This window comes from Bombyx mandarina, chromosome 19 (genome assembly GCF_030267445.1).
Source record: "Bombyx mandarina strain Sakado chromosome 19, ASM3026744v2".
In the NCBI taxonomy this organism is placed as follows: domain Eukaryota; kingdom Metazoa; phylum Arthropoda; class Insecta; order Lepidoptera; family Bombycidae; genus Bombyx; species Bombyx mandarina.
The window spans coordinates 13,203,400-13,229,274 of record NC_143225.1 but is presented as its reverse complement, the minus strand read 5'-3'; the positions used below and the strand labels follow the sequence as shown (position 1 = coordinate 13,229,274).

General features: G+C 37.4%; 1 long non-coding RNA gene across 1 annotated transcript in view; it reads left to right on the top strand.

The window, feature by feature from the left end:
- Positions 1-1,726: 1,726 nt before the first annotated feature.
- LOC149500898 (uncharacterized) overlaps positions 1,727-25,875 on the top strand; it is a 143,016-nt gene continuing 118,867 nt past the window's right edge. The window contains exon 1 of the long non-coding RNA XR_016324701.1: positions 1,727-1,773. This is a non-coding gene — a long non-coding RNA (uncharacterized LOC149500898). The remainder of the gene's footprint in view (positions 1,774-25,875) is intronic.

The following is a 25,875-nucleotide window of genomic DNA, read 5'->3' as shown; positions in this document are numbered from 1 at the left end:
TGCGCCATCCGCCTTGAGATACAAGTTCTAAGGTTTCAGTACAGTTACAACGGCTGCCTCACCCTTCAAAGCGAAACGCATTACTGCTTCACTTCAGAAATAGGCAGGGTGGTGGTACCTACCCGCGCGGACTCACAAGAGGTCCTACCACCAGTAATTACGCAAATTTTGCTGGTTTGATTTTTATTACACGATGTTATTCCTTCACCGTGAAAGTCAATCATGAACATTTGTTGAGTACGTATTTCATTAGAAAAATTGGTACCCGCCTGCGGGATTCGAACACCGGTGCATCGCTTCATACGAATGCACCGGACGTCTTTATCCTTTAGGCCACGACGACCTAAAACGCGACGCGACGCTTATAACTAAACTACTAAGTAATCTTTCACTTAACCAAACTGCTTTAAATATTCGATTTTAGTTTCAAAGATATATTATCATGGTACAATATTTGACCTCGTTCTTATTAACAATATATAGTGCTAATAAATAACAAACAATTAAACACGCGCGTTCGTTATATGGTCATCGTAATATAATGTGGTTTGCAAATGTTCTTCAAAAGGATATAATCCAGTACTTCGCTAAGATCAAAGCGGTGTTGCATCATAGAATAATTATAGACTAGAAGGTGCAATGTTAAGAATCCATCAAAAAATTATGACCTCAAAAATATGTTGATTAGTTCGTTTTTTTTTATTGCCATTTAAGGGACAGTCTATAATATGATTGAACTTATGTCCCAAAGTGGATAGCGGAGGTCACTGTGAAGTTTTTTTTATTGCTTAGATGGGTGGACGAACTCACAGCCCACCTTGTGTTAAGTGGTTTCTGAAGCTCATAGACATCTACAACGTAAATGCGCCACCCACCTTGAGATATAAGTTCTGAAGTCTCAGTATAGTTACAACGGCTGCCCCACCCTTCAAACCGAAACGCATTACTGCTTCACGGCAGAAATAGGCAGGGCAGTGGTACCTACCCGCACGGACTCACAAGAGGTCCTACCACCAGTAATTACGCAAATTATAATTTTGTAGGTTTGATTTTTATTACACGATGTTATTCCTTCACCGTGGAAGTCAATCGTGAACATTTGTTAAGTACGTACTGAGATATTGGTGGCCCCTGGGGAAAGTATGCCGTTGCCACATTGTATCCATCATGGCGTTTGACGTGTTAATATAAACAGTAACGATTTCTTGGTTTTATTGTTACAAATTTTACTGCAGTCACAGAGCTCAGGGTCATCGTCATGACCAAGGCCTATCCTTTAAAAAGCTTAAATAAACAACTCGCACTAACAAGAGGTCCTACCACCCAGTAAGTAAGAGGTAGATGATGGGTTTCGGTAGTAATTTACCACCAAATAGACCGGGCACTCGTCGGTAAATTTTAACAAAAACTGCCTTATTAGCTTATATAATTCTTGCATTTAATAGCTCTATGTATTGAGTCACGTCTGCAGCTGCGGTCGGGGAACAATTCGCAGATAACTTATTCAATTCGAAGCGAATACAAATAATAAATATTAATTTGAATATACAATATTGTTAAGAGTATTATTTGAAATTGCATTTATATGTTGTTCAAATTAATTCGTCTAATAAAATGAATGTACATTGTTTTGTAAACAAAGTGTTTCTGCGAATGTATCAGGCCAGAAATGTTCTAGTTTTACGTTTGAAATATAACAATTTTGTATTTTCCATTTTAAATTGAACTAGAGGTCCCGCAGTAGTCGAAATTCGACTATAATTAATTGGAATTGTAAGTTTGTACACTATTATGATTGTATTTTATACTTCTATAATCACAAATTTCGCCCACTATAAAAAATATTAACAAAGACAAACAATATTTATTCTCAATTTGACAACAGATGTCAAGTACAAAAGTTTGACAATAAATAATATGAATGCGTGTGTGCGTCAAATACATGGTTTGTAGTGTGTGTAATGTGTTTTCTTTATTGATTTAATGTGTCTTTTATGCATTATTTAAGAAAAATATTAGCATTGTGCACTTCTTCTCTATGTTCTCTATAAGTGTGGAATATTTCATACTCCTCCGTAGGCACAATTTTCGTAAAAAGGGATACAAAGTTTTTCCTTCACGTATTAATATATAGATTTCCGGTCAAAATTAGTGAAATATATTCAGGATACATGGCATGAATGTAATTAGTTCGGTTTATCTCGTATGTATTTCCGGCACCCATAACATAAGATGCAATCTTGGGGCGGTTCAGATCTGGAGCCACTGCGTTCATCTTTGGCGGCTTTGGAATGAGCTCCCCTCAACTGTGTTTCCAGAGTGCTATGACATGTCCTTCTTCAAACTAGGCTTGTGGAAAGTACTTTTTTTTATAACTTAGATGAGTGGACGAGCTCACAGTCCACCTGGTGTCAAGTGGTTACTGGAGCCCATAGACATCTACAACGTAAATGTGCCACCCACCTTGAGATATAAGTTCTAAGGTCTCAAATATAGTTACAACGGCAGCCCTATCCTTCAAACAGAGGTCTCAGAGACTTGCAAGAGGTCCTACCACCACCAGTATTTACGCAAATTATAATTTTGCGGATTTGATTTTTATTACACGATGTTATTCCTTCACCGTCGTCGTCGTGGCCTAACGGATAAGACCGGACGTCTTATCCTTTAGGCCACGACGACTAGGGTTATTATAGAGCTTTGATGGTTTAGCATCAGCTAGTTCATAAGCAGGTATGCATAGAAATAAAACAGCTTTATTGTATTTTTGCCAATATGACACAGCACACAGGTAAATGGTTGTTAATAAATAAACAGATTCCGTATAAGACTATATGAATAATGTAATTTCCTTGAAGGTGTTGTTTTGAAATGGGCTTAGTGCCTTCGTGGTAGGAAGTGCGGTTTAGGTAGCGGCGAGGCTAGGAGTGCGAGCCTCGCATTTCCCTTGTAATTGCCATATTGTGTGAGTAGAGCATAGCATAGCACAGTATTCTAAATTGCAATAAAATTGTTATATTTTTTTGACATTTTATTTTTTGTATTTTTTATTGCTTAAATGGGTGAACGATCTCACATCTGTTATTAAATGGTTAGTGGAGCCCGTAGACACCTATAACGTAAATGCCGCCACCCACCTTGAGAGATGAGTTCTAAGGTCTCAGTATAGTTACAACGGCTGCCCCATCCTTCAAACCGAAACGCATTACTGCTTCATGGCAGAAATAGGCAGGATGGTGGTACCTACCCCAACGGACTCACAAGAGGTCCTACCACCAGTAACGACGCAAATTATAATATTACTGGTTTAATTTTTATTACACTATGTTATACCTTCACCGAGAAAGTCAATCGTGAACATTCGTTAAGTATGTATAATATTTCATTAGAAAAATTAGTACCCGCCTGCGGGATTCGAACACCGGTGCATCGCTAGATACGAATGCACCGGACGTCTTATTCTTTAGGCCACGACGACTTCAAAACATTTAAATTCATTTATAAATTAGTGCAATATAAATGACACCAGACTACATGGAAGGCTGCCTATGACCATGTCCAAGTCCAGTCGGTAGTTGACGGCTATTGCCTATGCCGACCCGACAAAATACAGGATAAGAGCAAGGAAAAAGAAGTTTTTATTTATGGATACCAGAGTAGAACATAACACAGAATCTACGAAAGATGACAAGTTTCCCAAAGTTAAATTGTTCTATCTTCAGAGCAGCTGAGCTAACGGTTTTTTTTTATTATCCTTGTAGGCAGACGAGAATACGGCCCATCTGATGGTGAGTAGTTACCGTCACTTATGGACTTCAGCAATGCCAGAGGCAGAGCCAAGCCGCTGCCTACTATGATACTAAGCGATAATAATCGGAGCTCATAAAACCATAGCCCCATGAGTTGAGATCCAAACCGTAAGGCATAACTACTACTTAATCCATCACATTCCATCCAAATAATATAATTAAATTGCAAAATATGAACGAACGCCTTGAAGATGAAATTCAATACCTACTTTCATAATAACTGTATATTATTTGATTATCTTATTGTATTTCACGAAATGTCACTGGATAAGTGGATACCCTTTTAAATAACGCTTACATTGGACAACAGAAGGCTTAGAATAGCAACGGAGAATGCTCAGAACGTGTAGCAGAAATAAATGTGTCCCAAAATGGTACCTATGAAAAAGTTTTTTTTTTCCAATTTATATTATTTTTAATAAGTATTTATTTTATTATTTGTTAAATTTATATAATTCTATTTACCAAGTAACTATTTGTATATAGTCTCTTTTTAATTCGCAACTTAGAGGTATTTGCTTCCAGTAGGCATTAGAAAGAAAAACAATATTGTAAGACAGAAATAAATCCTTCCTTGGAGCCTGTACTTTGGAACTTTTGTTTGTTGATATTGACTTGTTTCAATTGTTTACTTATGTTAATCTAGCAATTGTTTGATATTTCAATCAATGTCAGAACCGACTTAATTTTGCTAGCAATAAATTTTGGTTTTTAAGAGCAGCAATAGGAATTGAGATTTCTTTTAAGCGAAACTCACCTGATGGAACGTGATCACTGTAATCTTTGTGATTCGTGTGCATGAGTATTGTACCATAAGACCCAGGTTTGATCCTTGGTCGAAGACAGTCACTTTGAGATATTTGGCATTCGGCATTTTGGTGTATCAGTTGCCTACGATGTGTGTTTTTCCATATATCAAGAAAAAATCCAACATCGAATTTGGAATTTTGTCCAACGATAAACATCTTATAATTAATTACAAATCATTTTCTAAATATCTTAACGTAGTCGACTACAAGAAGCACCTCGTGGTGCTTTTAACAACAAAATAGTAGGATTAAAATCTTTTACAAAATAAATTTACAGGTAACGGACAAAATTGCTATCACTGAATTCTCGGAATTTCAAGATGTGCGACATTATGTGATGCGTCACTTTCTTAGTGAAGAACGCTCTGCCGTCTTTATTTCGATAATCCACCGCGTATTAAGTTTGTTGGATTAATATTATTTTTTCCTGGTTCACGTTTTGAGGTCGTCGAACGTAATTTTAGCACGATCCTTGAAGATTTACAACGGTAATTATGACCGTATGACATATGCGGCGTCTGTTATTTTGGCTTGCGAAGGGCCCATGATCAGAGTAGACGCCTGGCGCTCTTGTAACTGAGAGAGGTATCAAATTTTTTAGGTAAATAAAAATAAAAATAAATTTACCTGCTCAGACATTACTGGTGGTAGGACCTCTTGTGAGACCGCACGGGTAGGTACCACTACCCCGCCTATTTCTCCAGCCCTCTCGGTCGGCAGGCTATCCGGAGCCCATCTAGACGGCGCCGGTTAGAATGGGTTATCCTACGGAATACCCCGCTGGGTCAGAACCAGCGTGGGTCGAGGATAGCCGGCCTTCCATCACCCGGATGCTCTTGCGCAAAACGCGTGCAGAGCAGCTGGCACGTCGTCTTCATGAACGACTTAGTATTGTGCCATAAAAATCTGATCTGCCTTTCTGTGTACGTAGCTGCTATACAAACTGAGACCTCATGTTTTAATTATGTCTCAAAAAACCTGACTGTTTCTTCACTACATAGTATAAAACAAAGTCGTTTTCTCTGTCCCTATATATGTCCCTATGTATGCTTAAATCTTTAAAACTACGCAACGGATATTGATGCGGTTTTTTTTAAATAGATAGAGTGATTGAAGAGGATGGTTTATATGTATAATAACATCCATTAAATAGTGGAGAAATCAATAATAAATTACAGTTTACGAAGCGAAGCGAGGGCGGGTCGCTAGTGGCTTTATAATTATAAAAATAAAATCCGCAAATATTGATAAAACTTCGTAATTGTAATTAGTTGTTGTATGGCGTATTTAAGCTCTTTCGAATAGGAAAGGTAAACACAGCCTTCTTTGCATATACTCTCGCGATGCAATCGACCGCATTAAACCAATACAAACGAAACTTCAACTTCACATGACTGCCTACGAAAGCGTTTTATGCGATACAAAATTAGCATAATTAATTTAACACCGCGATTTTATTCGGCGTAATGTAAATTGAGTTAAAATTCACCCGGGAGAGAAGCGAGGCAAGGGGCAAAGACACAACCAAACAAATATAGTGCGCACGAGTTGAATACTCGCGGATATTTTATTATCTGTAAACACACACGCACACATTAACGCGGCCTCAATGTATAGAGCGACGAAACAATTTTGAGATTTGACTTTTTCTGATTCGAAATTACTTAATTGAGTTCTTTTTTATATGGATCGCTGACGAAGTAAAAATTACTATTAAAATTTTTTTGATGATAATCAATATACAAATTAGGTTTGCATAGCATCCACCGAATTGCAAAACAGTTTTGTTAGCGTTAATGAAGTAGTTTATAATAGTTAATTATCTTTAATTTCACTTTAGCTTACACTTAAGAAACATAACACTAACATAAAAGTTTTTTGTACATTTATTATAATATTCATTCCTAGTGAATAATAAGAGTCAGGTGTCATTTATTTATTTATTACAAGAGTTTAATTTAATTTAATATAATATAACAGTTTAATTTAATATAATATAATGTGAGAACGAAACGTTTAGAGTAAAAGGGATGAATGTATGAGGAAGACAGGGACGGAAGGAAGATGGTTAAGATGGCGATCGGACATTAACAGTGTGAACATTTTACGACGTGTGTTAATGTGTTTTCGACATGTACCAGTATATACCACTTATCCCTATTCAGAACTATTGTCAAAAAAAAAAAATAGATTGAAATATCTTGTTAATATCACAAAACAAACTTGCATAATTAGCTTACTATTGAGGCAGTTAGGTACCTAAAGTCTCAAAGTGGTGGAATTCACGTTTCTGGGCACCCGTAACCACTTAATTCTAAGTGACTTGTGCGTATACCCGACTATGCAATTTCAATAAAAACATAGCAACATTTAAAGCACTTGTTGTAGACCAAACTAAGCTGTAGACTAGGCACTAAAATGTTTAATAAGCACTTACTATACTACTTTAATAAGCGCATTTACTGGTGGTAGAACATATTGTGAGTCCGCACGGATAGGTACCACCGTCCTGCCTATTTCTACCGTGAAGCAATAATGCGTTTCGGTTTGAAGGGTGGGGCAGCCGTTGTAACTATACCGAGACCTTAGAACTCATATCTCAAGATGGGTGGCGACATTTACGTTATAGATGTCTATGGGATCCGGTAACCACTTAACACCAGTTGGGCTGTAAGCTCGTCAACCCATCTAGGCAATGAAACAAAAAACTTACTGAACCGGTTAGTTTTGAAATTACATCAGAAACGAATCAACAAAGTATCAAGATCGCGCGCGCTCGCTATAATTATACAAGTGTTGATGTAAACAAGCGCAGACACGGCACTAACGCACACATGCCTACGAGAGCACACATTGAGACGTAGCATTGAGACAGGTCATGGCACTCGGCGTGTGCGCAACATGCATTTGCATCGTACTATACATAATACAACGCGTGAATCGTAAATCTGTGTGCATTTTTTTTTTGTAAAGCATCCTTACTCTTTGTAGCACATTAAAATGAAAGTATGTTTTATTATCACATAAAAAAATGTCTTTAGGAAATGATAAAAACTGAAAGAGGTGAGAAATTATTATTATTATTTTTTCCTACCTATGCTGATAGCCTTGAGAGGCTATTTCAGCTTCTCTTTGACGTGTAGGTGAGCTCACGGGGCTCAAACCGGGAGTGTTGCTAACACTGGCCCTAGCAAGAGCCGTGCTTCGCAGAATCTACCATTGGATCGGAAACTCGACCCACTGAAAAGATCCGGCGAGAAACTCAGTGGGCTGTGTCTATGGGTCAATTTACTCGTCGAGCCCTTCGTCACAAGCGACGGGTTCGGCGAGGGCGGTGACCGGAGTAAGAGATGATGTGTGAAGTGTTCTTTATAGGTAGAACGTATTTTAAGATAAACATCTCAACCCTATAACTGCTTATATCGCAAACGAATCATTGTAGTTTCAAAGATAGGACAGATACTGAAAATTACAATTGATCGGTCAATCTCAAGTTGGGAAACTCGAATCGAACCAATAAAGAACTAGATTTTGTCCAAATGAATATAACTTCAAGGAAAACAAAACTTTTTTAGTTTATTCCTCAGGCGTCTGTTCGCACTCACAGCTCACCCGGTGTTAATTGGTTACCGTCGTTGGGTCTTCGTGTCCCCTTACGGGGGCACGGATCGGGCCTTGGGGCAATACCCTCTGCCCGGGCTTGGACTGGGCAGGTGTGATGTTTCTGCTGGAAGATAATGAATGAGGCGATGATGCTGTGATCTGATGATGGTGGATGGTAAGATGATAGGTAGATGATGTAATTGATATAACTGTAGTGGTTAGATGGAGCTGATGATGAAGAGTTTTCAAAACCATACTTGTTAGGTGGATCCATCAATGCGCTATCCTCTTCCTTCTTCTCTGTTCCGTTTCTGCTCCTTCCGCCACCGACGCATCCTGAGGTCCCTAGTGGGTAGCTGTATACTTTTTTTTTAATTGCTTACCAGAGCTTACTAGAGCTTATAGACATCAACAACTTAAATGCCATTACCGATAGTGAGACACCAGTTCTAAGTGTCGCTCAATAGCCGTCCCCCACCCTTCAAATTGGAACGTGAAATGATATGAAATACGTACTAAACAATTGTTCACCATTGACTTCCAGTTTCCATGATGAAGGAATAACGTCATGTAATAAAAATCAAATCCGCACAAATTAGAATATGCGCCATTACTGGTGGTAGGACGTCTTCTAAGTCCGCACGGATGGATACCACCACCTTTCCTATTTCTTAAGTGAAGCAATAATGCGTTACGAACTATGTCTCAAGATGGACCGCGACATTGACATGGTTGGTGTCGATGGGTGCCGGTGACTTACCAGCAGGTGGGGCGTGGGCTCGTCCACCAATTTTGGCAATAAAAAAACCCAGTACTTATATACATATCAAGAGAAGTTCAGATTAGAAGTGAATACCTGAGTCCTATATCTCTTCAAACGAGTTTTTAAAATACTTATGGGTCTGGTCTTTGATATTTATGACTGCACTCATTAGCGGGTACGGTTTAGAGATAAAGAGATAAAAAATGTTACGTATTGTATTGGTGATAAGGTTCATCATCCTCTCCCGAGTTTATATAGTCATTTCATTAACGTGGGCTTTAGTTCGATTTAAAGAGGAAAAGGGCTGATATGATCGATAATTCCTTTTTTTTATTGCCTAGATGGGTGGACTAGCTCACGGTCCACCTGGTATTAAGTGGTTACCGGAGCCCATAGACATCTACAGCGTAAATGCCGCCATCCACCTTGAGAGATGAGTTCTAAGGTCACAGTATAGTTACAACGGCTGCTCTGCCCTTCGAACCGAAACGCATTAATTACTGCTTCACGGCAGAAATAGGCGGGGTGGTGGTACCTACCCGTGCGGACTCACAAGAGGTCCTACCACCAGTAAAAGTTCAGTTCAGTTCTTAACGTTGGCTCGTCACTTAGCTAATTAAAGCACTCGTTCGTTAGGTTCGGAGAGTTTCCTTCTCGACTGATCTCGCATATTAGCGCTATATTACTTTGTCCTTGTGAAGAAGCCGCAAACAAAGATTTATGGCCGCATCACGACAATAAAACTCGGTATTTTTATTGTTCAAGTTAATTTGTTTACGAGCGGGTGCTCTTTAATATATTTAGGTGTCGAGATGAGCACACGAGCCGGTCTCATCTGGTTGCCTTATAGACTGCATTACGTAGACCCCTTTGAGACATCAGTTCCAAGAACCAATTGTGCAGACACTGTATTAAAATTTAAGTAGGATTTCTTAAAATGCTTCGAGAATTAAATGGATAGTATGGTGGAAACTACCTTGTTTTGTTACTGGTGGTAGGACCTCTTGTGAGTCCGCACGGGTAGGTACCACCACCCCGCCTATTTCTGCCGTGAAGCAGTAATGCGTTTCGGTTTGAAGGGTGGACTAGCTGTTGTAACTATACTGAGATCTTAGAACTTATATCTCAAGGTGGGTGGCGCATTTACGTTGTGGATGTCTATGGGCTCCATTAACCACTTAACACCAGGTGGGCTGTGAGCTCGTCCACCCATTTAAGCAATAAAAAAAAAACTACCTGTGCTGGCTCACAAGACGCCTTACCACCTGTGTGTGTGCTTAGTGCCAGTTTCCCTTCGTTTGCCGCTAGGGGCGCTGTTCCAACTCCATACATATTTGAGTTAACTTTGACGCGATCGAGAAGTTAAAAAACTCGCATTAAGCACACAGTAATTACATAAAATATTTTTTGCGATATTAATTTTTATTAAACAATTATTAATCGTTCAATGTGGAAGTCCTTCATAAGCACGTGTTAACTGTAATGAATAATTGTGGGATTTGAATATCCGCGTAGTCGTAACGCTCTATACAACTACACCGGGAGCGTTATCTTTTAGACCACTACTATTTCGTTTACATATTTTTTTATGTAATAATAATAAGAAAAATAATAACATTTATTGCCTTTCACATTAAATAAAATAAAATACAAAAAAAAGGAAAGAAAAAAATTAAAATCCAAAAGGAGGTGGCTCAGCTAATACTGTTCAAGGTCGATAAATCGAAGAACTCTGATTTTCAGTCACCCCCTTTTCCCTTTGGTTCATTGCGGGAATTAAGGCTAGGTACGTATGTACAGACCTAGAACGTGGTATAAACAAGTATAAAAATAAGACATAAAAAAACAAAAATCAAATTAAATGGTGAACCCGAATACAAAACAAACATTAGCACACAACAACAACAACCTGTGGGCAGCCTAAAACGAAACAACGAAGAAAAGAAAATAAATCACGACAATACTATTACTGGCAAGCAACGCAATATTTACCTCTTGTGAGTCCGCACGGGTAGGTACCACCACCCCGCCTATTTCCGCCGTGAAGCAGTAATGCGTTTCGGTTCGAAGGGTGGGGTAGCCGTTGTAACTATACTGAGACCTTAGAACTTATATCTCAAGGTGGGTGGCGCATTTACGTTGTAGATGTCTATGGGCTCCAGTAACCACTTAACACCAGGTGGGCTGTGAGCTCGTCCATCCATCTAAGCAATAAAAAAAAATAAAAAAAAATTTACACTTGTACATTATTGAAAATAATTTGATTAAAAGAGGATTTTGACAAGCAAGGATCAAACCCTATATCTTAAGTGATATGCACACTGAGGCACTGAAATAACCAGTTTGTCTGTTTATTAGCCTCATCCACTTAGTTTACAAAAAATCTAGTCTAAACGACATTTAGTCTTCATAAATAATGGAGCTTAATCTGATTTACGTTAAGATACAAAGATTTAAGTATGGCAAAAAGGAATAGATATAATTATAATAATAATAATAATAATGTTTTTATTGCAAGTAACCATGACTCATATAAAATGTTAATAAGACTTAGACCTATGTTAGTAGTTATATTTACATCACAATGAATTACTGTCGTAACATCCCATGGGAGATGGCACCACAGCGACCGATGTATACACAGTCCAGCCTGCTTGCGATCATGCTCAGGATACTGTTGGAGCTGGCCCTCACTCTGCTTACCAGAGATGCACACCTCTTACGCATGGTAGCGTAAAAACAATCTATGTGCGCGTTTGCAAACATCCCTGATGCGCTACAAAAGCGGGGCAGCACCACCAGCACCCTAAACGCGTTATTATATTGAACACGGAGAGCGTTGTACGATCTTTGAGTATATCCAGCCCACAAGCTGCACGTGTAAAAGTTAGTACAGTAGGCCCTAAAGAGGGTGACCATGACTTTAAGTGAACACCGTGCAAATATATATAATGTAGAGACCAGAGTAGAAACATACCACAATTTGTTGATATAGAACAAAACTCATAGCATTGAAAGCCTATAGAAGATTAAAATGGCGAGGGTCGTGACATGTGTCATGTAGAAGGAAAGATGGCTAGACTAAAATATTTTTCATTACCATATGTGTATCTAGATTCGCGAATATATTTTAGAACAATGCTAAAGGATATTTTGTATTTTATTTTTATATATGCTAAGATAAGAATCTGTTTTTTATGCGAATGCTAAGTTATGTTAATTTAATTTCAAAACATTGGTAGTGGTGGTGAATCGAGCCACTATCCAGATAATATTATAAAGTTGTCGGAGTCCACAGACTTCAACACTTCAATATCCCACCTTAAGATGGGTTGAAGAGTCTCATAGAGAATGGTAGGTGACTGCATCTAAAGATATGAACAGGTAAAATGCTACCTACCTCTTCCTCACGTGCTCTTGGTACTCATGATGGGAATCGGAAGAACATTGCAAGCTAGCACGGAGAGATACCGCCATTATGCTTATTGCTTCCACGAAGCAATGCATTCCCCTATGAGGTATGGAATATTTTAGTAAAAAGGATAATCGATACTACATCATCATCTATTAAAGATGGCATTCACGTTGTGATGTCTATGGACTCCAGTGTGCTTAGTGCGAGCTTTTAAACGTTCTCGATAGCGTAAAAGTTAACTCAAATTTGTATGCAGTTGGAACAGCGCCCCTAGCGGCAAACGCAGGCAAACGATTCTAATTCATACAAATATGAGTTAACTTTTACGCTATCGAGTACGTTAAAAAACTCGCACTAAGCACACAGTATCCACTTAATACTTAAACATCTGGTAAACCGTGAGGCGTGATCACTTAAAATTTCCCCCGTAAGGCGTAATAATTGAAAAGTATCAAACTTGTTTAACACAGAAGAAAAAGCTTCTTGAAAGGATTAAAACTGTTCATAGTACGACAGTAAGTTATAATACAGTCTGTATACGGAAGGCCCGACCAATTATACTTGTGCACATAAGGAAGTGAACGCAAAGGTCACGAATCCTCATGTATACTAAGGAACATGCGATTTAAGCATTTATCTTGTAATTTTATATGGTTTTTATGTTTGATCATGTTTCTAGATTTGCGTATTATCTAGACTCAATTTTTGGGTATTTTGAATTTAATGTTATAATTGTGGCCAAGCTCTGTGCGGATCACAAAGTTCTGGTCATGTTTTTGATTTCATAGATGACCACTGTTTTATTTTGTCTGCGTGCTCTAATAAATATTCGTGATAATTCCTACAACTTCTTATTACCATTATACGTGCGACTAGTGGAACAGAGTTCATCGACGGTGCGTTTCAAAAGATATTTTTCCGCCGGTAAGAGTAACGCCATCTGTCGCCAAATAGTCGAACGAATAGTAAAGAATCTAGTAGTATCTAGAACGCTCGAGAAGTACAACGACATCTATTGTCAGATAGCAGAAACACACAATACTAAAATTTTATGGAATATTCTAGACGATTCTAGAGATTTCGCCTCAATTATAAAAGCGTTGCAGAGATGGCACGCAGTTAGTAATCGAAACTACTCGAAGCGAAACAGCGAACAGATCATCTGAAGCGAAGCGGTAGAAGCGCATTGAGAGTTTTAAAGTGTTTGTTGAGTGTTTTAAGTGTTCTATGTGTTAATTTATACTTTGGTGGAATTTTATTTATCCCGAACCCCAGCGCGTAATAGTATTCTTTGCCACGTGCCATTCGGCTTTGGAATTAACTCCATTCCGCGGAGTTTTCCGGGACACCATGCCATGTATTCTCCAAACAAGGCTTACTTACGAAGAGTGCTCGCGGTAGGCAGCGATATGGCTCCGTCATCCATTTTATGATTTGAGGAATGCATGACTACACGGCAGAAATAGGTGTTATTATTATTGTATTGTCTTATTTGGTTTTTGCAAGTCGTCGTACAATATTCAAATGTCTATAAATTTTGATGACACTTGGTTTTCCGTGACCATGAAAACTGTAAAGGTTCAAACGTCGGAAATAATGCAATAATGACAATAAAAAAGGCGAGATTAAACTGTAAAAATAGCTTTAATTATTAATGTTGTATTTCATTACGGTCATTGATTTTTATTCACACAAGAAATAATAAAACCCATGAACTAAATTTAACATGACATGGATATCGGCATTGTGAGGTTCGCTAAATCTTTGGTATATTTCTAATTGTAGACTCGTTGATGTTTTCCGGGGATACTGAAAAGGACGAAGGAAAATGTTAGGATTTCATTATGTGTGTGTACGAAAATAAAACATTTTTATGCTTTAATATTCGCTTTAAGCAATATTCAAATATCAAAAAATAACAACTTAGTCGATCGTGACCACGAAAACTGTTAACCATTCGAAGCGTCGGAATTAATATTTTTCTCCTACCTACGCCGAAAGTTCGGTTTTCCTCCCGCTGTACCCAGGGAGGAAAGTTACACTTTCTTCCCTGGGTACTGACAAGTGCGCATACGCGTTAGTGTCTACGTCTGCTCTCACGTACCTAAAATTCTCCGCCATTGTTGTGCTCGGGTAATTTGCAATATTGTGTTTAGTGTAAAAGTGAAATAAACAAAAGGCAATAAAATTTAATAGTGAAGTATTAAACAAAGATGAGTTCATCAGACAGTTCTAATTCAATTAGTAGTAGTTTATTTAAAAATTAAAAAACAGTTAAATTGTTTTTTTAAGAGTATGGGGGTTTCCGCCCCCCTTTTCCCTGCCAGGGCTTCGCCCCTGGACCCCGGCTCGCTACTCTATGAACTTTCGGCCTGGTAGGAGAAAAAATAGTATGTGCACCGCGGGAAAAAATAGGACATCTGATCCCGCGTGTTTGCCATTTTTCACGCGGGAGGAAATGTCCTACTTTTCTCCCTTAGTGCACAATGTACTATATGACAATAAAAACGCGAGATTAGGCGGTAAAACTAATATTAATAATGTCTACGAAGCCCGGCAACGAAGAAAATACACACTGTAATGTGTTTACCGGTTATAATGAGTTAATAAGTACGGAGCACTCAATGTAGTTCATCAAGATGGTAATGATCGGGTATCTTCAGATATGCAACAAGTCGAAACGCTTATTTCGTTTATATTGGCTGTGCGTCGACTTAGAATAGTAACAACTTCCGTATCATGAGAAGAGAAACGAATATATATATATATATTATTATTTTTTATACTATATTATACAATATTCTAAGTCTGTACACACGTAACTAGCCTTCATTCCCGCAAAGAACCAAAGGGAAACGGGGGTGACTGAGTATCAGCGCTGTTCGATTTATCGACCTTGAACAGCAATAGCTGAGCCACCTCCTTTTGCCTTTTTCTTTTCTTTTATTTGTATTTTATTTTATTTAATGTGAAGGGCAAATATTATTATTAATAAGGGAATTAGTGGGCAGCAGCGCTCCATAATTGTCAAACAAGCATAATTTGATCATCAACTGGTGTTTAGTTAGGACTGTGTGACCGGAGGGTAGGTAACAGCATCTTGTCATCGTGGCCTAAAGGATAAGGCGTCCGGTGCATTCGTGTCGAGCGATGCACCGGTGTTCGAATCCCACAGGCGGGTACCAATTTTTCTAATGAAATACGTACATAACAAATGCTTACGATTGACTTCCACGGCGAAGGGATAGCATCGTTTAATAAAAATTAAGCCCGCAAAATTATATTTTGTGTAATTATTGGTGGTAGGACGTCTCGTGAGTCCGTACGGATAGGTACCATCGCCCTGCCTATTTCTGCCGTGAAGCAGTAATGCGTTTCGGTTTGAAGGGTGGGGCAGCCGTTGTAACTATACTGAGACCTTAGAACTCATATTTCAAGGTGGGTAGCGCATTTACGTTGTAATAGTCTATAGGCTCCGGTAAGTACACCATATGACTAGGAGATGTATGGAAATGGCAATGCAAGGTAGAGGGGGAAGAGGCCGACCGAAAAATACATGGTCGGAGTTTGTGAATGACGATATGAGAGAGAGAGAGAGAAGTGACTGTTGAGATGACGACTGATAGAAGAGAATGGAATAGAAAAATTCATTGTGCCCACCCCACCTAGTGGGATAAGGTGTAGACAAAGAAGAATTTTTTTGCACACAGGTGTTTCATTTCGCTTAGAATCGTGCTGCCACTACTGGAGTGCACAGAATAGTCAGAATAATTCCTTTAAAATGGATATAGAAATCGAGAGGTCCTTTCACACGCTCTACTATCAAACTCGCCAGTAAAAATATGTTTTATCTGAAAATGTCAACTATACAACGAGCAGCAGATGCTTTTATCCATTGTTCATGTTTTAATCGGAAGATAACAAGTTTTTCCGGTTCATTAAGCGATTAGAGTTTTTATATTGTAACATGTATATAGGTCGATGGTATATAAGCGGTTTAATTGTTAGGAAATGGTTATTTTTCTATAAAAAATAATTAAAATTGATAGATAACATCACGAGTGGATGATAATGTGTAATATTTCATAGGGTCAAATGGGGACCGAAGCTTATGGTAAGATACGAAGCCAGAATGACGTCGCTTTCTCTCTACGTTTGAAACTAAAATGGCCTAAATGATAAGGCGTCCGGTGCATTCGTATCTAGCGATGCACCGGTGTTCGAATCCCACAGACGGGTACCAATTTTTCTAATGAAATACGTACTTAACGAATGTTCAAGATTAACTTCCACGGTGACAGAATAACATCGTGTAATAAAAATCAAACCCGCATAATTATAATTTGCGTAATTACTGGTGGTAGGACGTCTTGTGAGTCCACACGTGTAGTTACTACCGCCCTGCCTATTTCAGCCGTGAAGCAGTAATGCGTTTAGGTTTCAAGGGTGGGGCAGCCGACTATACTAGAACTCATATCTCAAGGTGGGTGGCGCATTTAGGTTGTAGATGTCTATGGGCTCCAGTAACCACTTAACACCAGGTGGACTGTGAGCTCGTCAACCCATCTAACCAATAAAAAAAAACTCGAGATAGATAGAATACGGTACTCACTCGTGTAGACCTACAACATGTTCCAAAACTAGAAAAATCATTAAATGAAGGGTCTGGTTAAGGAAATGATTCGGCTAAAATAATAGTAGCTAGAACTATGAAAGTGTAACCATTTGCCCGGATTGATTACTAACAATCTTAGACCAGAATTCGGTAATTAAATCGTGTCTATATAGTATTTTTATATTCTATATAGCACTAAATATAGTATTTTTTTCCTTAAGCTAAATCAAACTAAGATGATGAATATTAAACAATGATGTAAACGAACTTAAAGTCGTTGCACGGTAATTTAATGCACTTTGAATCCACCTCCACAGTCTTCGAGACAATAAACTCTGACAAGCGATCCGTCTTAAGCGATTTTAATCGTAAAATCAATATTTTGCTATGTCAAGCTTCTTAGGTTTATTTTGTGCAAAATATATTCATTTAAGAACTAAACGTGCCTCGCAATTTTGCCTATGTAAATTTATAAAATGAACTGTTGCATATTCCTGTCATAAATAGTCCTCGTGTCGCTCTACGATCTATAAACCACCATACGATTTGTAGATATATTCTTTAGGACGTAAGAGAAATCTCTTACGTGTTATTCAGGCCGACCGAGAGGGCTGATGGTCGTGGCGCCGACGACCGCCAGTCCGGCGTCCCGAGGGGGAGGGTGATGGGAGAGATGTGCTCCGCACTAAGCGCTTCACTTTCCCCCCTTTGCCTTTTCATGGGTTCTGTCTCATGCGAGGTTTGGACGTTGGTTGTTGAGCGACAGGAGGTTTTAGTCAGTTCGACTCTGAAATGCCCCGCCCTCCATCCCCAGTGAAGGGAGGAAGTCCGGCGATTTCCTCCTGATCAAAAAAAGAAAAAAAAACGTGTTATTCAGACTATTAACTATCTACAGGAGAAACTTAATCCAAATTCTTCTAGATATTTTTTCGTGATTGAGTAGAAACATCCAAAGGTAACATACACACTCTGACATTTAGGGTAGATAAGGCTAGACTGCTTGGGCTGTGAGACGTCCTTGTTCCAATGAGGTTCGGGAAGTCCTCGGCGGTAGGCAGTTGAACTGCTGTGCCTCGTCCATTGCTGGCATCATAGTCATGTGACCACTGACCTTGAGGTAGGACTTATAATCGCCTTCCTTCGAAAGCCAAAACGAGTGACCATATCGAGTTTCGAACCTCATTAAACATGCACTAATCAATTGGTGTCACGAGATAACAAGAGCGGTACAATGAACTTATTTCCATTAGTCTCTAGACGGCAGAAAGGATACTATGAGGTGTGGACACCAAATAGCTACCAAGGCTGAGGAAGTCACCGCATCAGCTCCCTTGATATAGTGCCCAACTTTGTTTTGATAATCGACAAGTTTTCCGCGTCCTAGTCGGTTACTCTCCTGATCCCAAGTGTTCAGTTTGTGATGTAGTGGAAGATGCTTTTCACATTATGATGGAGTGTGCGCGGAACGATGATTCGAGACAACAATTCTTTTCAAAACATACAGATTTTCGACAAGTTGGAGGTGTAAATTACGTATTAGCCTTTCCGGCATCCGAAATGGCTAAGTCACTTTATAAAATAGTTTTGGTGGGCCTTCAGAGACGATAACATTTTCCTTTATTTTTATAAATAAATATTTTGTTACTCTCTTTTGTTGCACAATGGAGTGTCGTGTCCATGTGAATAATCTCCTTAAAGAAAGATAAAAAAAAGATAGTCGGTTACTCTTGGCAGAGAAGTGATCATGTGGAATACTAGTTTAATAAGGCCTTAACAGCTGTTGTCCATAGTTCGCGAACTGAGGCTTGGCTCATGCACACGTTAAGTGGGGTTTTGGTAAAGATTTTTATCTGATCAGTCCTGATCAAGTTTTCCTACGCAACGGTAAATCAGTGTTTCAATTGAAACGACTGAATGGGAATTAAAAATTAAAGCATTGCAGGTAAGGCGATGGTTATTAAACATTTTAAAGTTGACTATCGGATTATTTCATTTTTCGACTTCATTCTCAAAGTGCGCATTGGCTGCTTTGCCCCTTAGCAGCAGATAGTGTGTTATCACATCGGCTCATCTACCTTAACGAAATTAATATTTTGATCAGTTAACCCCGAGAGCACAAAAGTTCTTAACTTCTAGCGACATCTATTGTTGAAAGACGAAAACACGAACCGGAAAATCTTGATCGAAATTTATAATTAGAACATTCGTGTTGTCAGTCTACCAAAAGGCTTCTATTTTTAAGTAATGCTAAGTACATATTAAGCTAAATAGGTTAAGTGTTCTAAGTATCTCTTACCTGACTAATGTATACGATGAACTGGTTAATTCTCGAAATAATTTGCCATACGGACTTTAAATATGTGTATTTTTGAATTCGTAGATCGGTGAACGAGCTCACGGCTCTTCTCGTCTATAGTGGTTACCGGAAGCCATAGACAACCCAACGTGAAAGCCGGTTTAAAGCATGAGGTCCAGGTCTCGATTGCATCTTTTGTCCTACCCTTCAAACCCGAATGACTTCCTTCTTCGCGGTAGAAGCATGCAGGACGGGTGCTACCACCCTTGTTAACGCCTTATCACCAGAAGAAAATGGTCAAATAATTACCACCACAATTCCCATAGTCTACCATAACACAACAATTCCATCCTTCCTACTACCGATCTCATACTTTGAAAATAAGTTATAGCATTTATAAACGGCAATATCCTCCTCCTTGCGTCGTATTCCTCATTGCTGAGGGTTGTGACTACCCTTTTGTATCACCTATATCGACACCTCCTACGTATATTATCGTAACCAACAAATTGACGAAAATGACATTTTTAGATTTTCAAATACTTTATAACATCGTTTATCGTTTCATCTAATAAAAAAATATATATTTGCAATAGAACCAAAGATATTGAGAGTGCATATTGTCGTATGTTCATATTTACCGTAGTAATATATCGTATAGTGCAGTTAATGTACTGTACGCGGGAGGCGAGTGATCGTTTAGCCGCGCGAAGGAATGGTAAGTAGTAGTACCGATTGTATACGCTGGAGAGGAGCACGAGCGCGCCTAATATCACATTTTAAAAAAATGTACTGATTTATATTATTTAATGGACAGTAAGTATAAGATTAACTATCAACTATGTCATCTAGGTCAAAGCGAATGATTGATGCAGTAATGAAACCGGTAAAACAATGTGATAATTTGATTGGCAAAAACCGGTAAACGCTAATAATTCAACTTATAGTGATGATGTGTGTACATCCAACCCTTTTGTGGAAAATACTACGAGGGTACAAGGTAATATATATGTTTTACACTATGAATAATGATTTTATGATTTATTTAAAATATAATAATATGAAATAGTATAATACCCACAGTAAAATATCGTAAGTATATATATACTATACTATACGTTGAATTTAGATCCTTCTCCAATATCGTAAGTAAATACTTACGATACTTTACTATTAAAAAAAATATAAATGAGCCCCGTATCTGTTCTTACGATATTTTACGTTGGAATTTCCTATACTTTTTTTATCCTATGTCACACTTAAGACATTGTACTTCGATATGAAGCATAACTTACTATAGTATTCTTTTCAAAAAATCTCAATAAAAAGATATTTTTGTTTTTCCTTTACACAGTTACCGCCCCTTTTTTACGCAGATATTGATGAGATAAACCAATAGATGAATTTGTTCTATTTTGGGTCCTATGTGTCATATGAACTGTAGACTAAAATGGTCAACGAAAATGAGTGATGATGAAAGAACATTGATTTTCAATAGGTTTTAAGATTTAGGAAACCGTGAAAAGCAGTAAGCCTTTATTGAAAACTTGGTTGTCAAACAAAAAACTAAGGATTTTCACTGATATGGAATCTAGGCGTAGGTTTACTTTGATATATAGATTCCCAAGGGCTGTTTTAGACGACCAGGAAAACTATTTAACTGTGTACAAGAAGATGTTTCTAAGCACATTTCCATTAAGTAAACAATTTGTCTATAAGTCTTTAGAAAATAAAGTTAAGTAAGGTAAGTGGCTTGATAGAAGCGGATCTGCGAGGGCGTCATACTAATCATCGCAAAGTAATAACTAGGGATGTTATCAGAAGTATATGCGATCACATAAAATCTCTTCAGCCTGTAGAGTCTCATTACTCTCGCCGAGGAAGTAGTAAAATTTACCTAGACGCAGATCTAAATTTCCATCGCTTGTTTGAGTTGTATAATAAGTGATTTAATACATTAACATACTCTCCAAAAGCTAGTTCTGAACGGCAATATCGCGACATCGTTAATGCATACTTTAAGATTAATTTTTATATGCCAAAGAAATACCGATGTGACAAGTGTCATATCTATAAGAATATATCTAGTCTGACACTATATGAAGCACATACTAAAAATAAAGAGATAGCTCGCCAAAAAAGTCGACCGTTAAAGAACTGGCCAAAGTATCAGATGGTAAACTATTAGTGGCCACTTTCGACTTTCAAAAGTTCTTATTGCTCCAAATGGTAATATAAGTATACTTTATTATAAACGAAAGCTTTAACTGTTTAATTTTACAGTTTTTAATGTGGCTGAACAGGAAGGTACTTGTTTTATGTGACATGAAGTCCAAGGGAAACGCGAGGCAAACGAAGTGGCTAGTTGCTTATATACAAGTACATCTCCAAATGTAAGGATCAAGGTACAAGCGAGCTTCGGTTGCCGCTTTTATTTTTAAAGTGACAATACATCATTGCTTTTTAGAAGTTGGTCATAACCAAAACGAGGGCGACAGTGTTCACGCCTTAATAGAAAAATGTGCCAAGAATAAACTTGCTTATACACTTATATATTATTTGAGTGGTTTTGTTTAGTACGCTGGGCTAAACAAAAAGGAAAGCCTTATATTGTAGAAGAATTACAACACACCGATTTTTTTAATTACAAAACGTTATTAAAGGGCAATGGGTTTAAAAGTACTAACGGAGAAAAAGTTCAATGGAATAAAATAAGAGAGGTGTTTAAAACCTGAAGATCCTTGTAAATTACTATATTATATAAATATGATTTAGCTGCCGAAGATTACCATACTTTATGTATAAAAGCGTCTGCCAGGAGACAATGTGTAATAAATATTGATGTACTGTATGCCAATAGGCTGCCGATGATACCTCAGGCGAAAAAAGATGATTTGATGAGCATGTGCAAATCTTAAATCATACCCAGCGCTCATTATGATTTTGTCCAAAGCATACCAGATACTGTTAACGACAGTTTTCCGGATTTAGATACAGACTAATGTTTTAATAATTAATGTAATAATTTTATTAATATTACATAGTTTTTATTAATTTCTTTTAATTTTTTGTACTGAAATTTTTAATATATGTTATTTTAGAACAATATTGATTGAATTTTTTACGAATATTCAAGTAATGAATAAATATCTTTTTCTTATTAGTAAAATATATTTTTATTTAGTTGATAAGGAGTACAGGGATGAATCAAGAATTCATAATATGAATTATATTTTAAATTTCATATTTCATTGCATATTTTAAATAATACGTGCATTTTTTTAAACAAAATACTATTTCTTTTGGATAAAGCAAATTGATTTAGAAAATCCGTAAATTAATAAAACAATAAATACAATCTTTATAATAATATAAAGATTTTATTTCATGTTCTTAATACTACATACTATTAAAATAAACAAAACCACCATTGATTAATATGTTAAGATTATTTTCTTAGAGAGAATGTTTATTTGGACTGTTTTGATTACGAAATACATTGTATTTCAGTATACTCGAAGATAATTATTTTATTTTAATTATTCCTGTTAATAGCACTTATGCTATGAACGTCTTTGTTGTATTGTATATTATGGTAACTGTAACCCAAGACACATTATTATTTGATAAGTTCCAATGTAAGTTATCGTACGTGTAACATACCCTACTTAATCCTACATATATATCAACGTAAAGTATAGTAAGTACTACATACAACGAAATACCATTGATATTTTCCGTAGTAGAAAACCGTATGTGACTTTTAAGAAATTCTAGCAAAAAATTCAAAAAACCTTTTTAAAGTAATATTCCGTTCCTAAAAATATATCTGTATGCCAATTTTGATTCTTAAATGAGCTGATTTGACTTCACTATCATCAAAAATCTGCTTGCATAACTTTGAATTGCGATACTGTAAAGTTGATAAAATAGAGTTACGATATTATACGTAGGAGGTGTCGATATATCAATATATAACACAACAATAAGTATACGTCCGACAAACGATGAACAATTAAAACACAACAAAAGTAATAACGCTTCTTTTTAATTCACTAGCAAAATCGTTTCTGCAATTGTCGTTATATATAATAATATATTTTTTGTATTCTTCAATACAAATCTATACAATTGCAATAGTTTTCCGTATTGTGCAATCGTAATAATTGTTGTGACGTAATTGATCGTTGAGAGGTCACTTTAATGCCACGAGACTTGATTATAAGGCTGACCGTACACCTAGCGACTGTTTATTTATCCTTCGCAGATAAATCTTACATAAAATTCTATATCTAGATGCTGAGATAATGTGAAAATAATTTCTAACAATTATTGCTAATTAACATATTAACAATTATTATAGACGCGCCTTAGATTTTAAATGCAACAGCTAGTCATTTTGCCGTAAATCGAGAGATGTGAATTTATCGAAGTTTAAACCTTGAAATAAACTCTAACATAAGACATTTCCTAAATTACTAAGATTTGTAGTCTATGCTATAATTACTGTCTACTGGAGGATAGTATTGTCCAAAGTTGGATGATACGTCGCAAAAAAGATCTCAGCTGGCATGGATGGACCTCACTCCGGTGGCTGGCATTTCGATAGTAAAAATGGGATCATCTCAAATAATTCCTCATAGCATGTTACTTGTTCATCGTCAAAGTCTACTGTCAACACAAGAAGATGCGTATAATTGTGTCGAAGTTCCTTATGGGACGATGCGGAGGGGTACCCTAACCGGGAAAAAACGTCCGTAACGTAAGTTTTTTATTATTTATGTATAGTCTTAGTGTGATGGCTATACAGTGTCTAATGTATAGTCTACGTGATGACGGTTATTATTATTATTCATATAAATAGCTGTTTCTTTGTATATTATTAATATATATTTTTTATAAATCATGGTGCTTAAAATAAAGTTGATTACTTTGTAAAGTAGTTTTTTTTATCAATAAAAAAATCATAATAAAAAATGTATACCCGAATAATTATTTGCTTTATACCTCGAATAGAACATAAAATTAATATATTTATAATAAGGAACTTCGTTCCTATCCGGTGAACCACGACACCACACATCTTTTTTTCAAATCAATGACCTTCCAAGATTTATGAATATTGAACAAATCTTTGGTCGCAGAGTTTGCGTCGAGCCTTATCTGTGCATACGTGACGGCAGACAGCAAGACGCCCGTCGCAATCGATATAAACACACGCGAATCGATATCTAACCTTATCCATTTAAATATTTATCAAATACGACTCTGCCCTTATCTCGTCACAGTACAGCTGGCATTGTTTTTCAATTAAAATCATTACTAATTAGTTTACATTACGAAGTCGTCACGACTGGTACCAAAGTCTAATATTGAACAGACACGTCACTTCGGTAGATAATAATAATAACCGGGAACAAATCACACCCGGTCATCTAGACCCCAACTAGGATTTTCTGTGCTTTGGGAACCAGAGGCTGATATATGCACATACTTATAGATGCTTTTTTTATTGCTAGATGGGTGGACGAGCTCACAGCCCACCTGGTGTTAAGTGTTTACTGGAGCCCATGGACATCTACGACGTAAGTGCGCCACCCACCTTGAGATATAAGTTCTAAGGTCTCAAGTATAGTTACAACGGCTGCCCCACGCTTCAAACCGAAACGCATTACAGCTTCACGATAGAAATAGGCATGGCGGTGGTACCTACCCGTGTGGACTCACAAGACGTCCCATCACCAGTAATTACGCAAATTATAATTTTGCGAGTTTCGTTTTTATTACACGATGTTATTCCTTCACTGTGGAAGTCAATCGTGAACATTTGTTGAGTACGTATGTATTTCATTAAAAAAATTGGTACCCGCCTGGGATTCGAACACCGGTGCATCGCTCAACAAGAATGCACCGGACGTCTTATTCCTTAGGCCACGACGACTTAAACTACCTAGACAAAGAGAGAATAAAACTATTCGTCACATAAATAGTGGCCTGTTGGAAAAGAATCCACGACCCTCGGCCGAGTAGTCAGAGATGCTAACCACTGCACCAGCGAGTCGGCCAGTTTTAGTATGAGATGTTATTCCTTCATCGTGGAAGTTGTTCTTGAACACATGCTCACTGTACATCTACTGATGGACCAGCTCAGTAAAAGAATTTGAAGCCGGCTTAATACCACCACTACTTATGAATACAGTGGACATCTTAAGTAGTTTTTCAGGGTTCTTCTACTTCTGACAGGAAATAAGCAGGATAAAATATTGTAACTGTGAGGTATATTTTTAGTGGAGATAACTAGTTTTAATGGTATGTAGGGTTTTGAACTGATTAAATTGATCGTGTCACGACTAAGCGCACACGGGTCTTCCACGAGTGCGCAGATTCAATGTAGGGCGGCAAATGCGACTGTATTTTTGAAGTTATACTTCTTTAGGCGCGTTATGAAAAATTTATGAGATTGAAATTTTACGATGCACGCGCACCGTTACACAAAATTAACAGAATGAAGTTGCCCACTAAATCGCTCATTACAATACGACCGACGTAACTTGGCGAGTCTGAA